General features: G+C 46.7%; 1 protein-coding gene across 1 annotated transcript in view; it reads right to left on the bottom strand.

The window, feature by feature from the left end:
* Nucleotides 1-9: 9 nt before the first annotated feature.
* BUD13 (BUD13 homolog) overlaps nucleotides 10-18,763 on the bottom strand; it is a 310,306-nt gene continuing 291,552 nt past the window's right edge. Inside the window, exons 15-17 of the mRNA XM_019941853.3 lie at nucleotides 16,245-16,401; nucleotides 15,673-15,777; nucleotides 10-927 (exon numbers count right to left, since the gene is read on the bottom strand). The gene's annotated coding sequence lies outside the window, so the exon portion shown is untranslated. The remainder of the gene's footprint in view (nucleotides 928-15,672; nucleotides 15,778-16,244; nucleotides 16,402-18,763) is intronic.

The raw sequence follows: 18,763 nt of genomic DNA, 5'->3' as shown, positions 1-18,763 counted from the left end.
AGCCCCGCACACAGGGAGACTTCGTATTTATTCAGCACCTGAGGGGCTCAATGGAGGGATGACACAAAAACATCAACTTTGTCTCCAACCACAAAGGAAACAAAGACACATACATTTGCCACCATATGGAGGTTGTGTTTACCCTGTAGTGCAGTCCTGAGGGCTCGTACCGCTCTAAGGGTATGTTGAAATCCTAACCCCCAACGTTATAGCATTTGGAGGTGGGGTCTTTGAGAGGGAATTAGGCCATGAGGGTGAAGCCCTCATGAATGGGATTAGTGTCCTTATAAAAGAGACCCCAGAGAGCTCCCTGACCCCTTCTGCCACATGAGAACACAGCAAGAAAACAGCCGTCTATGAAGCAGGAAGTAGGCTCTCGCTGTAACAGGGAAGAGCCACATCTGACTACATGTTGCATCTGTTTCTCTTACTTTAACCTTTGCTCTCCGCTGCTCTTGTTCACTAAAACGATACTGTCTATACATAATGGGCTGCCTCGGGGAACACTGCCCCTCTGCCTGAATGTTAAACCAAAGTGCCTTTGTTCAGACAAACATCCGGACCCTGTCCACCTGTGGGTGGCTGCAAGAAAGAAGAAATTAACACATCCCCTTCCCGAGTCTGGCCATGCCAGGAGATATTTGCAAAACTTATGGCCTTTTTACTTTACTTCCTCATCTCCTCCCCCTCTCTGTGCTATAAAAGAAACTGGCATCCAAACCCCGATAAGATTGTTATTTTCAGATTCTAGTCCGCCATCTTCTCCGTCTGCCGGCTTTCCGAATAAAGTCGTCTTCCTTGTCTCAACACCTCGTCTCTGATTTAGTGGCCTGTCCAGCAGCGAGCAGAGTGAGATTGGACTTGGTAACATCGCCAGACACCAAATCTTCCAGCATCTTCACCTTGGACTTCCCAGCCTCCAGAACTCTGAGAAATAAATATTTGTTGTTTAAGCCACCCAGTCTATGGTATTTTTGTTATAGCATAGCAAACAGAGCTAACCACACCACACAGAGCTAACACCTTTATGTTACCTACGAGGGCCGCAAAGCTCAAGGAAGGGAAGGCCCCAGGCATTAGAGGCACCACCAACAATTTCATCAACCAACATTTTTTGACAGTGGGCAAAAGGCACTGAGTTAGATACTGGTTCATCTACTCCAATCCCTGCACACACAGGTGCAGACGTTTGTGTGTGTGTGTGTGTGTGTGTGTGTGTGTGTGTGTGTGTGCTGCAGCCCCTATGGGATTGGAAATAGAGGTGCTCAATATTCTTCAAGGCAGCCCTGCATTTCCATTTCTGGTGGATTAAATCCATTTCTTTGCTTATCTACCACCTCTGGGGACAAAGGGCTTTGAGGCCAGAGATTTACCCTTTAAGTTAAACTATAAGGCAATGACTCTTAAACACAAATACTCCAGAGTTCCTCCGAGAATGTGTGAGTATATGGGGAGCCAAGGAGCTGGGAACTGTTCTGGCCAAGAGTTTAGCACTTCCCTAACTGGTGACGCTTTGTGTCCCCAGGATGGAATAGAGAAGAGAAATGGATAAGAAAGAGGGAAAAGAAAGTGAGACGCTCTTACATAACCTTCCACCTCTTCATTAGTCAGATTCTCACATGTAGTTTGGAATACTGTAAATTTCCACCCTCACTCACCCTCCATCTAATAAAACTTTAGAAATATATGCTAATAGCAAACAAAGATGTCTTTTACTATCTCAGGGGTTTGGGACTCCATAGCATCTTTCTCTTGAGATGTTTTGACAGTAGCTGCTGCCCTGTGGACCTGCAGCAGCGTTCATACAATAAACAACAGACCACGACCACATGGGTAGGCAGGTGGAGTACTGAACAAATCTAGGGGGGCACCATTCACACTGTCATCATGCAGAGTTGTACATTCACTGTGACAGTTTTCCAGCAGATGGCAGTGACGTGTCTCGAGGAAGGAGCCCTTGTTTATAGGAGCTGAGGGCAGTGCTGCGATACCCAGAATGTCTGGTTCACCTATGTGACCTTGGGTTCTCTTCTTTAGAGAAATGGTGCTGAGAATACAAAGCTGGTCAGAGGGCTAAACCATCCCCACCTGTGTCCATGTGACATGTCCTCGATTGGGGATAGAAAAGTGACCTGGGTCTGATGAAGGCAAACTGAGCAGCTATGGGGAGTCTAACCTCCATCCTGGTCCCTGACCACATCCGGTGTGGAGTAAAGGGTACAGAATGAATGTCTTTCTCACTGCTATGTCCCAAGAACCCAGCCTAGTGCCTGACTCAGAAAGAGTGCACAGTACCAGTTAGTTGAGGGAATGAATGAAAGAAATGTTCCCAGCCACCTGTGGAGTACCTGGGTGAGCGTGTGCTTCCCTATCACCTCGTGCATTCTCTCCCTTGAGTCCTCAGAGAGAGACAACAAAAGCAATGCCCAAGGACCTCTCCGAGGGAAGGCAGAAACTGCCAAAATGAATTCACTTAAAAGACCCCCCACCAGGAGGCAGCCCCCGGAGAGCCCGCTTTCTGCGGGAGCAAATCTCCTCCTTCATCACCATGTGCTGCCTTTGCTGCTATAGCTCACTCTGTCCAGCGCTCTCTCTAGCTCTCGGCAAAGCCGATTTGCCCAACTCACTTGCAAGTCTGAGAGGTAATCACTGGCTTCCTCCAGTGTTAATATTCCAACAGAACTTCCCAGAGCCAGGCTGGAGCCCCAGCTGGTTTGATTGGGTGTGGCCCTGCCTCTCTCCTCCCACACTGCCCATGCTCTGCAGGAGCAATCCACAGATAAGGCAGAAATAGAAACCAGGTGAAAGTCTGGGCTGGGGCCAAGAGACTCCTGCTGGGAATTGCCAAGGGCAGACTGCCTGGAACAATCAGCTCGCTGGCCTTAGGGAGAACGGCTGGGGGACCCCAGGGTCAGGCTTCAGGTGCAGAGGGCTCCATCCTACTCTACTTGACTCCCTAACAAGTCAAACTTCAGATTGGTGAGACCTGCAAAGGGAAGAATAATTACAGGAGAGGAGGATGGGGGAGCCAGATCCCCAGGAGACTTCCTTGTTTACCAGGCATGGTGTCTGCGATTGTCCTGGGGGTGGGGTGTCTGCAAGGAGCAGCAACACAGTTTGGGGGAATTTGTGAAGCCAAAGCAAGTTAGGGATGAAGGGATTGGCAAGGAAGGGACAATAAGGGATTTTGGCAGCCTGGAAACCTTTTCTGAGCATTTAAGGCAAATTCTATCCTATTCCTTCTCCCCTAAGTGACAGACACACTTGGGTATAAAAGAAGGTTACAAATAATTCTTCATACTTCACACTTCAGAAGGGATTTTCACATCCATCTCCTTGTGTGATGCTATAATAAGGTAGCAAGTAAGATCATTTTATTCCACTTTACAGATGAGAAAACTGAGATCCAGGAGGTAAAACAACTTACCTAAAACAGCAATAATAAATACAGTTACATCAAGAACTTTCTATTTTCCTGACACTAAGTTTTTACATAACCTATGTGACAATCTAAGGTTAGGAAACGCGGCCAGTGTGCACCAGCACAGATCTGAGCATCTTCTCACCACATCTCCCCCTCTGCACAGAAGGAGCAAATGGCCAAACCAGGAGTGGACCCCAAGGCTCTGAGAGATGGCCCAGTGCCCCTGGCTTGGCAGACCACACAGCCCGAGAGAGAGACCTCAGAAACCACCCTCAGGAGTCTGGGGGAATCAACATGAACCCCCATAACACATAAAACCCTGGTGCTCCAGTGGTTAAGAGTCCACGCTTCCACTGCAGGTTTGATCCCCGGTCAGGGAACTATGATCCCACATGCCGCACAGTGCACCCAAATAAATAAATAAATAAAGCTGATCTTGTATTTATTTTAAAAAACAAACAAAAAACTGGGTCTGACATGTGTAGGTGTGGGCATAACACATGCCAAGCTGTTAGCATCACATAGAGATAGCTGGGAATTCCAAAACTTGCATTGTTTTCCCATCCCTTCCCACTCCCTGTCTCCCAGACCTGAGCTCTCCGGTGACCTAAGGGGGTTCACTCCAGGGCCTCCCTTCTGGAAGCTGAGCCCATCCTGGTGTTGGACACCCTGCTTCCCGTGTCACACCAGGGGCAGAAGCCAGCTCTCTTGGGCATGCTGCTTAAACAGGAAAATTAAAAATACCATTTGGAACAGCAGTGGCAAACAGAGCCTTCTGTCTAAGGGTCTTTCTGCCATTCTCCCAGTTCTTGGGTACCTTCTCTACTAGAGATGTTTTTCCCGGGAGGGTGAAGGGATGGGGGGTGGAGATGGACATTACCTTTTTCTTTTTTTTTTTTTTTTTTGCGGTACGCGGGCCTCTCACTGCTGTGGCCTCTCCCGTTGCGGAGCACAGGCTCCGGACGCGCAGGCTCAGCGGCCATGGCTCAGCGGCCCAGCCACTCCGTGGCACGTGGGATCCTCCTGGACCAGGGCACGAACCCGTGTCCCCTGCATCGGCAGGCGGACTCTCAACCACTGCGCCACCAGGGAAGCCTACCCTTTTCTTACGGTCTTTCTTGCTGTTGTTTCCATTTTTCTCGAAGGCTGAGAGCCCCTGCAGAGCTGTGAGGGCTACTCAGTGCCATGGAGACAACTGTGATATCAAAGGGGAGGATTATGGCTCCAGCGGGGAGGGAGGAGCACAAGTGCCAGCCGGAGCCAGCGACTGACAAGAGAAGATGACAAGTCACTTAGGCCCCATCTTGAGAGCCGGTGACAGAGTGTGAGATGCAGAGACAGGCCTTTTCAATTCTGAAGGATTGCCAGTGTCACAGGAAACAACACTCTCTTTAAAAAGGTGCCTAGGAATAAACCTACCTAAGAAGACCTGTATGCAGAAAACTATAAGACACTGATGAAAGAAATTAAAGATGATACAAACAGATGGAGAGATATACCATGTTCTTGGATTGGAAGATTCAACATTGTGAAAATGACCATACTACCCAAAACAATCTACAGATTCAATGCAATCCCTATCAAACTATCAATGGCATTTTTCACAGAACTAGAACAAATAATTTCACAATTTGTATGGAAACACAAAAGACCCCGAATAGCCAAAGCAATGCTGAGAAAGAAAAACAGAGCTGGAGGAATCAGGCTTCCAGACTTCAGACTATACTACAAAGCTACAGTATGGTACTGGCACACAAACAGAAATATAGATCAACGGAACAGGATAGAAAGCCCAGAGATAGACCCATGCACATATGGTCACCTTATTTTTGATAAAGGAGGCAAGAATATATGATGGAGAAAAGACAGCCTCTTCAATAAGTGGTGCTGGGAAAACTGGACAGCTACATGTAAAAGAATGAAATTTGAACACTTCCTAACACCATACACAAAAATAAACTCAAAATGGATTAAAGACCTAAATGTAAGGCCAGACACTGTAAAACTCTTAGAGGAAAACGTAGGCAGAACATTCTATGACATAAACCACAGCAAGATTCTTTTTGACCCACCTCCTAGAGTAATGAAAATAAAAACAAAAATAAACAAATGGGACCTAATGAAACTTAAAAGCTTTTGCACAGCAAAAGAAACCATAAACAAGATGAAAAGACAGCTCTCAGAATGGGAGAAAATATTTGCAAATGAAGCAACTGACAAAGGATTAATCTCCAAAATTTACAAGCAGCTCATGCAGCTCAATATTAAAAAAACAAACAACCCAATCCAAAAATGGGCAGAAGACCTAAATAGACATTTCTCCAAAGAAGATATACAGATGGACAAGAGGCACATGAAAAGCTGCTCAACATCACTAATTATTAGAGAAATGCAAATCAAAACTACAATGAGGTATCACCTCACACCGGTCAGAATGGGCATCATCAGAAAATCTATAAACAAATGCTGAAGAGGGTGTGGAGAAAAGGGAACCCTCTTGCACTGTTGCTGGGAATGTAAATTGATACAGCCACTATGGAGAACAGTATGGAGGTTCCTTAAAAAACTAAAAATAGAACTACCATACGACCCAGCAATCCCACTACTGGGCATATACCCTGAGAAAACCATCATTCAAAAAGAGTCATGTACCACAATGTTCATTGCAGTTCTATTTACAATAGCCAGGACATGGAAGCAACCTAAATGTTCACTGACAGATGAATGGATAAAGAAGATGTGGCACATATATACAATGCAATATTACTCAGCCATAAAAAGAAATGAAATTGAGTTATTTGTAGTGAGGTGGATGGACCTAGAGTCTGTCATACAGAGTGAAGTAAGTCAGAAAGAGAAACCATATGCTAACACAGATATATGGAATCTAAAAAAAATTTTTTTCTGAAGAACCTAGGGGCAGGACAGGAATAAAGACGCAGACGTAGAGAATGGACTTGAGGACACGGGGAGGGGGAAGGGTAAGCTGGGATGAAGTGAGAGAGTGGCATGGACTTATATACACTACCAAATGTAAAACAGATAGCTAGTGGGAAGCAGCCACATAGCACAGGGAGATCAGCTTGGTGCTTTGTGACCACCTAGAGGGGTGGGATAGGGAGGGTGGGAGGGAGATGCAAGAGGGAGGAGATATGGGGGTATATGTATATGTATGTGTATAGCTGATTCACTTTGTTATAAAGCAGAAACTAACACACCATTGTAAAGCAATTATACTCCAATAAAGATGTTAAAAAAAATTAAAAAGTAAAACAGAGCCGGCCCCCTGAAGTGGGGACACCTGGAAAGTAGCAGCTGGCAGCGGGGCTGGGGGTGGGGGCAGGACCAAGCCAATGGCGGGGGGCGGTCCTGGCAACACAGCACTGTTGGAGGTGGGACAGGAAACAGACAAGGAAGGAGGGAGGGGTGAGGTCAGTCTGTTGGCCAAGGCAGAAGGAATGGATCCTCCAGAAGGGCGGGACTGAGGCTCCCAAGACGTGGGTATTCTGGAGCCAGAAGCTTTGGCTAGACCTGCGTATAGTTAGGGTTCAATGAGCAATTGCAATAGAGGACGGGCAACCTCAGAGGTGAGTCCCAGGGCTCAATCAATTGACCAGGATGTGTTGTGAGCTCACCTTGTGCCTGGTGACATGCTAGGCAACTTATCAGACACAGCAAATATTAGGCATGTCCCTGCCTTCCTGATTGGCTGCAAGTACATATCAATGACACATCCATTCCTGAGGGCCCAGAGCTCCTGGCAAGTAGGTGGGCAGGGAGTGGCTAGGCTGGAGGCACCCCTCAGGAGAACTGGCAGCAGGAAAGAAGGCAGAGGGGAGAACTGGGTAGTCCCATGGAAACAATCTACTTAATTTCTCTGGACCTCAGTTTCCTCATCTGTACAGTGGAACACCTTGCACTGTAGGATGCTCATCAAAAACACTCTTCCTACCTTTCCACCAAGGTCCAGTTTCTTTTCTTCTGTAGCAGCAAGGAGCAGTCCCTGACATCCATATCTTTCAGAACAGAAATAACTCGGGCCATGATTTATCATCAAGCAGAGGAAGAAAGACTCTTTGAGGCAGGTGGTAACATCTTCCAAGAGCCCCCTGCACCAGTATCCCACCCCGCCACACCCGAAATAAATAGGGGAGACACATATTCCAGGCTCTCCCTGACACATCTAATGAATATCTGATGGAAACGTCCGCAAAGCAAACAGGAATCTAATCTATCCCTTCATTCAGCCAAATGGAAACAGCAGGATTTCCATGGCTGAGCCTCCAGCTTCTGGCGGGGGACACGAAGAGGGAAAATGGAAACAGATTACAGTCAGCCTGATATCCAAATAACAAATAGGTATCCTGGAGAGAAATGTGTTTTATTGATGTTCGGGAAGAGATCCACTGATTTCCTTGTCTGCCCTTGCCACTTTAATTGAGGAAGGTGCTAGTTAAAAGTCAAAGGAAAAATAAAATGAAAGAGGGTGCTTAAAGGCTGGCAGTCATCTGCTCCCGAGCACATCCAATCACACGTATGCCCCCCACACACTCTGTAATGAATTCTCCCAACAACTCAAAGTGTCCGTTGAAACTGGCCAGTGATTGGGCACAGTTCATTTTCCCAGGGCTTGACAGGTGTCTGGGCTTCAAGGCAGAAGGACTGCACGGGAAGGAAATAGCTTTGGGCCTGGTACGGGGGGCTGGGGACGTAGGTTTCTGTAGGGAAGAGCTGAGATTGGCCTGGGGTTCAAGCAGAAAGGGGATGTGGCCTCCCAGAGGCCAGGGAGGGGCAATGGGGATCTTCACAACAACCCTCACAAAAATCTCAGCTCTGGAGCCAAAAAAATAGTAGAGGGAAGGGAAAGGAAAATGAGGCAAAATCGTGGAAGGAAGGCAAAACAGCTCAAAGGAAAGGAAAGAAGAAAAGGTATTAAAAAGGGGACAAAGTGGCCAGGCCTAGTGCCGCTCCAGCCCGAGATGCTTCTTATCATCAGGACCACCATCTACCTCTGAAGATGCCAGGTGGGAGGGAGACTTTTGTGATACTATAAATATAGTTTATAGGCTTTGGTTTATCTTTATGACAGACCCAATAAATAATTTACTGCTCAGTAAAAGATCAAAGAAACTGCTAGAACTGCAGCTTGAAATATCAAAACCTCTAATGTTTGTATGGAAGCGATACCAACCCTGCAAATTTACTGTTTGATGGGATAAGTTTATGGTCCTGTGTCCAGGGCCCCAAAAGGTAAAACTTTTGGTTTGTTTTTGTTTTTTGCGGTACGCGGGCCTCTCACTGTTGTGGCCTCTCCCGTTGCGGAGCACAGGCTCCGGATGCGCAGGCTCAGCGGCCATGGCCCACGGGCCTAGCTGCTCCGCGGCATGTGGGATCTTCCCGGACCGGGGCACGAACCCGTGTCCCCTGCATCGGCAGGCGGACTCTCAACCACTGCACCACCAGGGAAGCCCAAAAGGTAAAACTTTTAAGAAAACAGAATAAATAAAACCATGGGCCAAATAGACATAGGAACAGACATAATAAGAAAAGAGCTGGAATAAAGCAGCTGCTATCGCGACATCGCTGTTACTGTGGGAAGTTACAATGACCCAGTCCCACCCTATTCCCTCACAAAGGACCTCAGAGGGATGTGAATAGTTATAACAGCCAACAAAATACATGTGATCAACCTTCTAAGAAGTCACTAGAGAGAAACCCCAGATCTGAGTGAGTGAAGAATCAAGGGTCCCAAATCCAGTCAAGGTAACACAGGCATTTTTCCCAGGAAGACTGGATATGATCATAGTTAAGGTCTGGGAATCCCAGGGGAGAAAGGCTGTACTAATAGGAGATGCCAGGCCTGGATCCTGGAAGAGAAAGCCCAAAGCAAGCCCCACCCATTTTCTTCCCACCTCGGCTCTGTCCTAGAGCTCAGGACAACTGTCCAAGCTCTGTCTCCCTGCCCCCTGCAAAACAGCTGTTCCTTGGCCATCCTTGGCCTCAGGATGTGCACCCTGCCAATGGATCTGGGGTAGAGGCCCTGGGAGCCGGCTTGGGGCTCTTGGGTCAGGAAATCCAAAGTCCCAGGTAGGGGAAGGGCCAGAGTAAGGCCCTCTGAAGCACAAGCTCAGCGCCACGTCTCTAGGTGGCAGGGGTCCCAGGAGCAAGTGTTTGTTGGGGTTTATCCAGCACTGGCTGAAAGGGAGAGACACAGATGCCACAAGTATTCCAGACTCAAGAGAGGCATTTGCGACAATGACAAGTGATGATTGGTTCATAGGGCCCCACTGTGCACTGGCTTCCACTAGCCCCCAGTCCATGCTCACCTTTGGACTGATAAGTCATTTTCCCTATCGTTCTGGAACAAGGAGGAGCTCCAAAGAGCAGAGAGAGTCTCTGTCCACCAAAAAGTAACAGCCCCTCTGTAAACTGCTCCAGGGCAATTCTTTTTTATCAGTCTGGGGTGAGTTAGCATGAGTCAGCCCCACCTTGAGCCCAGTTACCCCTGGTTACCTTTATCCCTCTTACCCTAGACTTTTAAAATTAATTTTTATTGGAGTATAGTTGATTTACAATGTTGTGTTAGTTTCTGCTGTACAGCAAAGTGAATCAGTTATACATATATCCACTCATTTTTAGATTCTTTTCCCATATAGGTCATTATAGAGTATTGAGTAGAGTTCCCTGTGCTATACAGTAGGTTCTTATTAGTTATCTATTTTATATATAGTAGTGTGTATATGTCAATTCCAATCTCCCAGTTTATCCCTCCTGCCCTCCCTTTTCCCCTTGCTAACTGTAAGTTTGTTTTCTACATCTGTGACTCTATATCTGTTTTGTAAGTGGGTTCATCTGTACCATTTTTTTAGATTCCACATATAAGCGATATCATATGGTATTTGTCTTTCTCTGTCTGACTTATTTCACTCAGTATGACAATCTCTAGGTCCATCCATGTTGCTGCAATGGCGTTAATTCATTCTTTTTTATGGCTGAGTAATATTCCGGTGTATATAAGTGTGCCACATCTTCTTTATCCATTCATCTGTCCATGGACATTTAGGTTGCTTTCATGTCCTGGCTATTGTAAATAGTGCTGCAGTGAACATTGGGATACATGGCCCTAGACTTCTGCCCTAGACTTTTAACAGGACAAGTACTGGCATTTGGGTGGGATGAGTCTTTTTGTGTAGGACTGTCCCTGCTCATTGCAGGATGTTTAGATGATCCCTGGTCCAGACCCAGTGATTATTGAGAGCCAGGAGCAGTCCTTAGTCATGGAGACAACCGAAGTCCCACATGGTTCTACGCACAGCCTCTCCCATGTGCAATACTGCCTCTCTACTTGGGAACCACTGCTCAAAGTAGGGAATGGACTTGAGGACACGGGGAGGGAGAAGGGGAAGCTGGGACGAAGTAAGAGAGTGGCATGGACATCTATACACTACCAAATGTAAAATAGCTAGCTAGTGGGAAGCAGCCACATAGCACAGGGAGATCAGCTTGGTGCTTTGTGTCCACCTAGAGGGGTGGGATAGGGAGGGTGGGAGGGAGACGCAAGAGGGAGGGGATATGGGGATATGTGTATATGTATAGCTGATTCGCTTTGTTATACAGCAGAAACTAACACAACATTGTAAAGCAATTATACTCCAATAAAGATGTTTAAAAAGAATATATACAACTAGGGAAGAAAATCTTGGGGAAAGCCATGGCCAGTTGGGAGGCACAGACATGAGAACAGACAGATACAACAGATCAGACAGAAATGGGGACAGATAAACCATCCTGGGGGGCAGCCAGGACAGTTTATGATAAACCTGACACACTTCTACAAACTGATACAATCAGCAAAATTGGCATTTGGTTCTTTTCTTTCCATGAGAGGGAGAGGTGAAGACACCTTTGAACCCAGTTGCCACCTTGAAAGAGACAATCAGCCAGTTTACCGAGTCTCCTCCCCGGAACATCTCTTTGGGATTTGGAAACCGGATGAGATGAAACAGACAGATCTGTCTTTCCCTTTCATTCTCCCTCCCAGCCTGCCCCTCCCCGACCTCACGGCGGTCCTATCCCTAATGGAAGCCAATTGCTGACAGATAGGTGGCAGGTTGCTTTGCTGTCTTCCTAAGTGGCTTTTCCCCACTTAGAGTAGGAGGCAGCCGCTGGCAGGGCCAGCAAAAATGTCAGGTCGTAAACAAGCTGGCCAGCAGCTCCATTCATTAGAGCAACTCAGTGCTGTGCATCAGGCCCAGACTGCAGCCCAGTCTGGGGCGAGTCGAAGTGGAGGTCTCTGTGCCCACATTCACTCCCAGGAAGGGTCCCTGGGGATGAGGCCAGCACTCCAGTCCTTTCCCCTGCCCCCTCCCATCCCCAGGGCTCAGCCTCAGAAGAGCCCTGCTCAAGGGGAGGACTGAGGTAGAAGCACTCCAGGGCCCCAGGGAGGACTCTTTCCTTCCACTGTAGAGAGAGGACACAGAACTGCAGAAGGGGAAGCAATCTACCTGCACCCTGCTTTGCCAGCTTTGTCATTCTGTCGCTCGAACCCAGAGTGGTCACTGGATCAAAGGCCCCATCCCTGCATCCCCGCACACACATCTGACCCAGGCAATCGGCTGAAGGGCCCAGGGGCCCAGAATTCCCAAAGGATGCTGAGTGGAGGCCCCATGTGGAGTGTGCCGTGTGTCCAGCACGTGAGTTGTCTGGGTCCCTTCCCCAATTGTCACCTAAAATTAAGAAGGAAGACCCTTTCTTCCTCCATCAGGACCACGGGAACGCAGCTCTGCTTTCATAGCTGGCCTCCGTTTCCCTCCTCTGCTCCAGAACAAATCGACAGGGGCATTCTGTGCTGCTACCGAGAGCAACAGACCACTTCATTGAATCTGTGGAACCCTGGGGTATGAACCGTGTGTAAATACATAGCACGGAGATTGATAATTACTATCTTTACCACGTACTGAGCACCAACAATCCGTGATAGCCTCTGAACCGAGCTCTTTATATACATCCATTTATCTGATGCTAATAACAATCCCATGAATTGGGTGCTATTATTATTCCTCATTTTTAAAGCCAAGGCAACTGAGGCTCAGAGAGGTTAAATAACTTGCCAAGGACCGCACGTGTACCATGCTCTACTCCACGGAGCACACTACATAGAACAGAGACTTAATACTTGACAAACCAAAGAGTGAATTCAATACTCAATGTTGTCTTCCGTGACTCAAACTTCTAACCCCACCCTGCAGCCAGACCCAGCCAGCTAAGCTATTTGTTTATTCAGTAAAGACTTATGCAGCACGTACTCGATTTTGTTCACTGCTGTGAGTGGGTACAAGAAAGCAGCCACTGGAAAAGTTAATGGAAACGTTCAACTAATAAAAAGTTAGCAACATTTAACGTTAACTCGAATTAATTTCAAGGTTACCTGTTTCCACTTTTAGCTAATTAAATGTTAGTGAAATGGTGCAGAACTACTTGACTACAGAGTAAGGTAGCGAAAAGGGCTCTGGATTTGAAGTCAGGGATCCTGGGTTCCAAAACCTCACAAGCCCCCTCAGCACGTGAACAGAGCAAGACACGACCGTTCCAAGCCTCTGCCTGCATTTCCAACCTGAGACTGAGAATCCCTCCCACCATCTGAGAGTCACCGTCAGGACTCAGAGGGAAAATGCACAACAGTGAGATTTATAAACCTTAAAGCTCCAGAAACATGGGAGATGGCATTCTTTTTTCTTTTTTTTTTTTGAAGATTGAAATTAGTCCATTGACAGTGTTTTTTTTTCAAAAGCAATTAACGGGCAATTTGTCCATAAGCTCATAAATTTACTTGAAACTTTCTCTGAAAACAATTTGCTCTTTCCACATGATTTGCAGTATGACAACATAACAATGTTGCTAGACTACCATGTGAAGGATTTTTTAATTTGATGATAGCAGAGAAGGGAAACCATAATTAAAATAAGGCAGGATAGTGGCACGGGTTAGCGCCAACAGCCTGGTCATTGGGTTTGCGTCTCATTTTCAACAGTTTTCACACTTGGTGGTGTTTTATAGGAATCGGGCACCTTTCTTTCAGTCCAACCAGACGACAAGCTCTCGAAGGCAAGAATAGTGTCTTCGCTACCTTTTCATCCCCACACCTCCCACCGCCTAGCACAGCTCCTCTCTGGAAGGGAACAGTGTGGGAATGTCTGTTGCACAGACCAGAATAACACAGGAAGCATCCCATACCCCCAGTCAAGGGTCACGTTCGACAGGAAATGCGATCAACTTCACGGTTAGGTTTGAATTTTGATTAAGGAATCAATCAGGGGAGAAAAAGCAAAAGAAGGAGCGTGCCACCCTTGGAGCGACGCGGCTACAGCGGGTCAGCTGAACCTGTCACATCCCCATGGGCAGCTGTGATTCTAATAATAGACGACACCCATGGAGCGCTTCCTTTGTCCATTGCTGTGTTCAGCTCATTTAATTCTCTCGACAACTATGAAGTCCGGTGAGTAGTCCTGCTTTGCAGATGAGGAGGCAAAGCACAGAGAGGTCAAGAAACCTGACCACACCCACGAAGCAAAACCCAGAGCTGAAGGGTGAGCTGAGTTCCCACTGGCCCCAGAGCCCTGAATCCTGGACCACTGAGTAAACTGCCTCTGGATGCAGCAAGCAGAGTAAGTTACCTTGGTTTCCACTCAAAATGAGATCATTCTCCAACTTTCCAAAAACGGAGAGAGCCAAAGAGGACAATGATGTTTTTCCCATTCAGGTAAGTCCAGATTTGTGGGGAGATGGATGGAGCGGAGCCGCACCTGGCTTTTAGCCAGAGTCAGGGGGGCCGTCTTTCTACTGGCTATGACTGATCCAAGATGGGGCCTTGCTGACTTAATTCTGCAGACTTAACAAGTGAACTAGAGACAAGGGCCAGCGCTGCTGTGCAAACGGGCCAGAGGTATTTCTTGGTTGGGAATGTCTCTCCCTCCCAGTCATAAACAGAGTACAATGTCGGAGCTGAATGCTGGCGATGTGACTTGGCTGGTTACCAAGTTTTTTTAACAGCAGCATATCCTTCAATTTCTCTCCCTTGGCTTGACCTAACTATGGAGGAGAAGGATGCCTGGCAAGACTTAGAGCTTGCTTGGAAAGCCATACTCTGCAGCCGTGGAGGGAACCATGAGACTCAAGACCCTAGTACAGTGACTAGCAAACGAGGGGATACAGCAAATGGGGCACGTGTGCACGTGCAGACACACAGCCTGGCAGTCCTAATAGCACTAAGGACCTGTGGCATTGTGCTTCCTGGTAGACCCAGTCTTGGTGTCAGGGGGAGACTTGTACCCTCAAGCTCTCTCTAACAAGGTTTTCAGAAAAAAATATTATTCCACACTGAGGATATCGAACGAATGAGTGAATATTAATCATTTATGAACTCCAAAAAAAACCTAATTCTCAAAATGTTTCAGGTCTCTAACACACTTTTAAGCAAGTTCAAGCTAAGTCCGTTCAAATTATTGAACGTAAACGCTGACCATTATTTAACTATAATGACGTCATAGATAAGACATTAATCTTTTATCTCATTAGTTACCGGTTTATGCCTGCACTCACAGGCGTGAGGAATCACCTTTGCCCACAAGGAGCTTGTGCCTAGTAGGAAAGAGGAGGCATGTACATGAATAATCTCAATTCAAGGCACTGTGTGATCAATGCCACGTGTAAGTAAAGAGAGGGAGCGTTTGCTTCTAGGTGGGCAGAGGAGACTTCGTGGAGGAGTCACCTAGGAAAGGAAATTGAAGAATTGAGAGCAGGATTTTTACTAAGTAGATTTGGAAGGAAAGGGTAGGAAAGGAGAAAGACTCGAAATTGGGTTAATGGAATAAAAAGTGAACCAGTGTAACCTGAGCATGAAGTTTATGTGGGGTGATAAGTGTGGCATAGTATTGGGGATGTAAAGTGGGACCAGATTGTGCTAAGCTGTGAATGTCAAGGTAGGGCTTACGGGATTTATTTGGGATACAATGGGGAGACATTGAAGGTTACTGAGCAGGGAAGACAAATGATCAAATTAGTTTGTTCCCAGTCCCTACTTTTTTGAGAACATATGATCCCCTCTGGCAGACACTACATCTAGCCTAGACTAAAGCCAAAGGTACTCTCCCAGGCAGCGGCAAACCTGGCCGTGCTTCCCGCCTGCTCTCCGTGCCCAGAAAGCTCTTGAATTTGTCCCCTTTCTGGGCACGTGGCCGAGGTCAGCTTACCTAAGCTGCTCTCTCTAGCTCCTGCTTTACTGAACACACTCCATGGTTCTTCAATGAGACTCCAGATTCTTCTGCAGCGAAAATTCAATAACGTCAAACCTTTCCCTATTCCCAGAAAAATAAGTTAATTGGTGATTGCCTTAATTATAAATTTTTCAACTATAAAATTATTGTTAAGTGTTGGCCTCTGCTACAGCTCGCCTTTAATAGAATCTAGCATGAGATGCTACTTGATTAAGTACAAAATTATATTTTTAATTTGCCTGGGTTTTGAAGTTGGGCCCATCTGGACGGGAATCCTTGGTCCACCACTTACCAGATCTGTGACCTTCGGCAAATCAATTGCCTTTTCTGAGCCTCAATACACTCGTCTGCAAAATGTGGGCAATTATGCCTTTCCCACCCAGTGTTAGGAGAACGAAATGAGATTAAACACAGGTGGAGTGCCTAGACAAGTGGCAGGGTTTGGAAGGACTCAACAAGAGCTTTGTCCCTCGTTCCCTCGCCCACTCCTTCTCACTTCTCCCGCCCTTGGGGGTGAGAAGTGTGCTTCCTGCCAAGGCTGGACTTACCAGCATCCTGAGATGCTCCGTAAAGTGGGAGGCAGTGCCACAGGGTGGAACCAGCATGGACTCTAGGTGTAAGACAGAACTGGGTTCAAATTCTAACAGTTCTCACTGGTGGCGTAATTTGAGCAAAACGTTTGTCCTCTCCAGTCTTCATCTCCTCCTATGAGAAATAACAGCAGTGCAGTTACTGCGATGATTCAATGAGCAGGTACGTGCAATGTCCCTTAGCCTCTCACTTAGTAGGGCTCAACTAATGTTAGCACTAGAAGCTTCCAGCAGCCAACCCTGGCAAGTTTGAGGACTGTCAGGCTCAGTTCTCTCCCCTCTTAAACCCACTGTTCCTGGTTCCACTTTCCTCTTCTTTTCTCAATAGTTTCCATCTCCTTGCATTCCATTTGCCCAGGAGGAGGTATATTATAATGAGTAATCGTGTTGTCACCCAAGACAGACAGACCTGCATAGGAATCTTGGCTCCATTATTCAGAAGCCCAGTGACCTGAACCAGAGGGTTCAGATTAAATGAGAAAATGCAGGGAAAGCGCCTAGAAAAGCGCCCACTTGCGGCAGCCCTGTTGAGGGTAAGCCCTGTCGGTGCCATGTGTTTTGCTCTTGGTGGCATCCAGCTCCATCAGCTCTGTCATCATTGCCTCTTCCCGGTCATCTTGGGCTCCTGTCCAAATTCACCTTCACAAACCCACAGCAGTACTGATCCTCTTACCTTCAAAAACAAAAACCAGGGTCCCACATATATATATGACTAGTGGGGGGGCCTCATTTCCTGGGGGAAACTGGAGGGGTTGGAAGCCAGCACAGAGGAAGGCTAGTGGGCCCAGCAAAGGAGGCCAAGTTGATGATTTCCTTTAAGTACATTTTGCTTTAAGTACATTTTGCTTTAAGTACATTTTGCTTAAAGCAAAGCTCATTGTCACCTCCCCTCCTTAGTCAAAGGAACTGTTATTTCTGCCAACTTTCCCTGCAGACATTAATTAACTCTCTGCAAGGCATGGCCAGATCCCACAGAAGTCAGTGCCCCATAAGACAGAAGGGGACCCAAGTGGTACCTCCTCTCCCCTGCATGCACCAGGGAGGGGTGGCCATTTGTCCTCTGTCCCGGCCAGCCCAGGAGAGCTGGGGACTTTAGCCTCAGAAAGTCGGCTTCGGAGAAGGGAATTATCCTATATTCTTGAAAACCAGAGAAATGTCCTTGCTGCAGGAAGGATCTAAAGTATTAAAGTAATCACTTCCATTTGTATTTGCTCTGCTGTTTACAACTCATTGACCCCTATATCACCTCACTTCTTAGAGCTGGAAAGACCTTAGAAAAAAGGTCATCTGGCTTTTTCATTTCACTGTGAGGAAATGAGGTTGGAGAGGCTGTGAGACTTGCTCAGGGTCATCGGAAATGCATTTGGCTGAGCCCAAATGAGATCTCAGCCCCAGGGTTCCTTCCACAGCTCCCCACAGTAGGACACAGCCGCTACTCTGGAAGCAAGTTCGGGCATGGAGTAGACACAAAGTCTATCCATTTCTCAGTTAGCATTTATATTATATTGAGCACCTACTATGCGCCAAACACTGTGCTAGTCACTTTCATGTATATTATTTCATGGGATTATCTTGCCCAGTTTCAGACCCCTGCCAGCACTGACTGGCACATAGTAGTTGCTCAATGAATGTGGGTTTTCTTCTTTGCTTTGGGAGCTGCGTTGGGAGTAGAAAGAGAGTGGGTTTGGAGTCAGTCTGGGTTTGAATAATCTCATCCCTACCACTTGTCAGCTTTTTGGCTTTTACCTCTCTAAGCCCCAGTTTCCATATCTCTAAAATGGAGATAACAATGAAATTGGAGTATGGTGATAAGCTATTGCATGTGAAGGACCTATTACTCATAAAAAGTACTCAATCAATTATAGTCATATCTGTCATTCAGTGTGCTGTTATTGATATTGTTACATGCTTTCAAGGAGTTGATAATCTCAGAAGACACATATACACAGAACCACAAAGCAAAGCAGAGCAGAGACCAGTGGAGGGCTACAGAGGTTCCAGGAATGCCCTTATGTCTGGGGATGATAGAAGGATTCCTAGAACAGGTGTCACTATAGTTGAAGGAGTTGAACAGATGGCGGGGGCAATGATGCTGGGAAAAGAGCAAGGGTAAGGATGAGGAGGCAAGAGAATACAGCAAGTATTTAGGTCCAAGAAGGTAGAAATTTAGAATTTTTGGAAGACTGGCGGTTTAGGAGAGTAGTGAAGATAAATCTGGAAAAATAGGTAGGATCAAATTGTGGAGGCTAAAGACTGAGGACCTTATTCTGCTAGCAGCGGGGACTCAGAGAAACATTTTGAATAGAGTAATGGTACGAAAATACCTAAGACTTAAAGTGATGAATTTGGCCAAGGGTTCAGTGTAATTTGGAAGGCAGACATCAGAGACTAGAAGCTACTGCAAGAGACCCAACTTGAGCAAATGAACGCCTGACAGAAGGAATAACATGGGGAGTGAAAATAAAGAGATATAAGAC

The sequence above is a fragment of the Tursiops truncatus genome, chromosome 8 (genome assembly GCF_011762595.2).
Source record: "Tursiops truncatus isolate mTurTru1 chromosome 8, mTurTru1.mat.Y, whole genome shotgun sequence".
NCBI classification, from domain to species: Eukaryota; Metazoa; Chordata; class Mammalia; order Artiodactyla; family Delphinidae; genus Tursiops; species Tursiops truncatus.
This window is presented reverse-complemented; position numbering and strand designations above follow the sequence as displayed.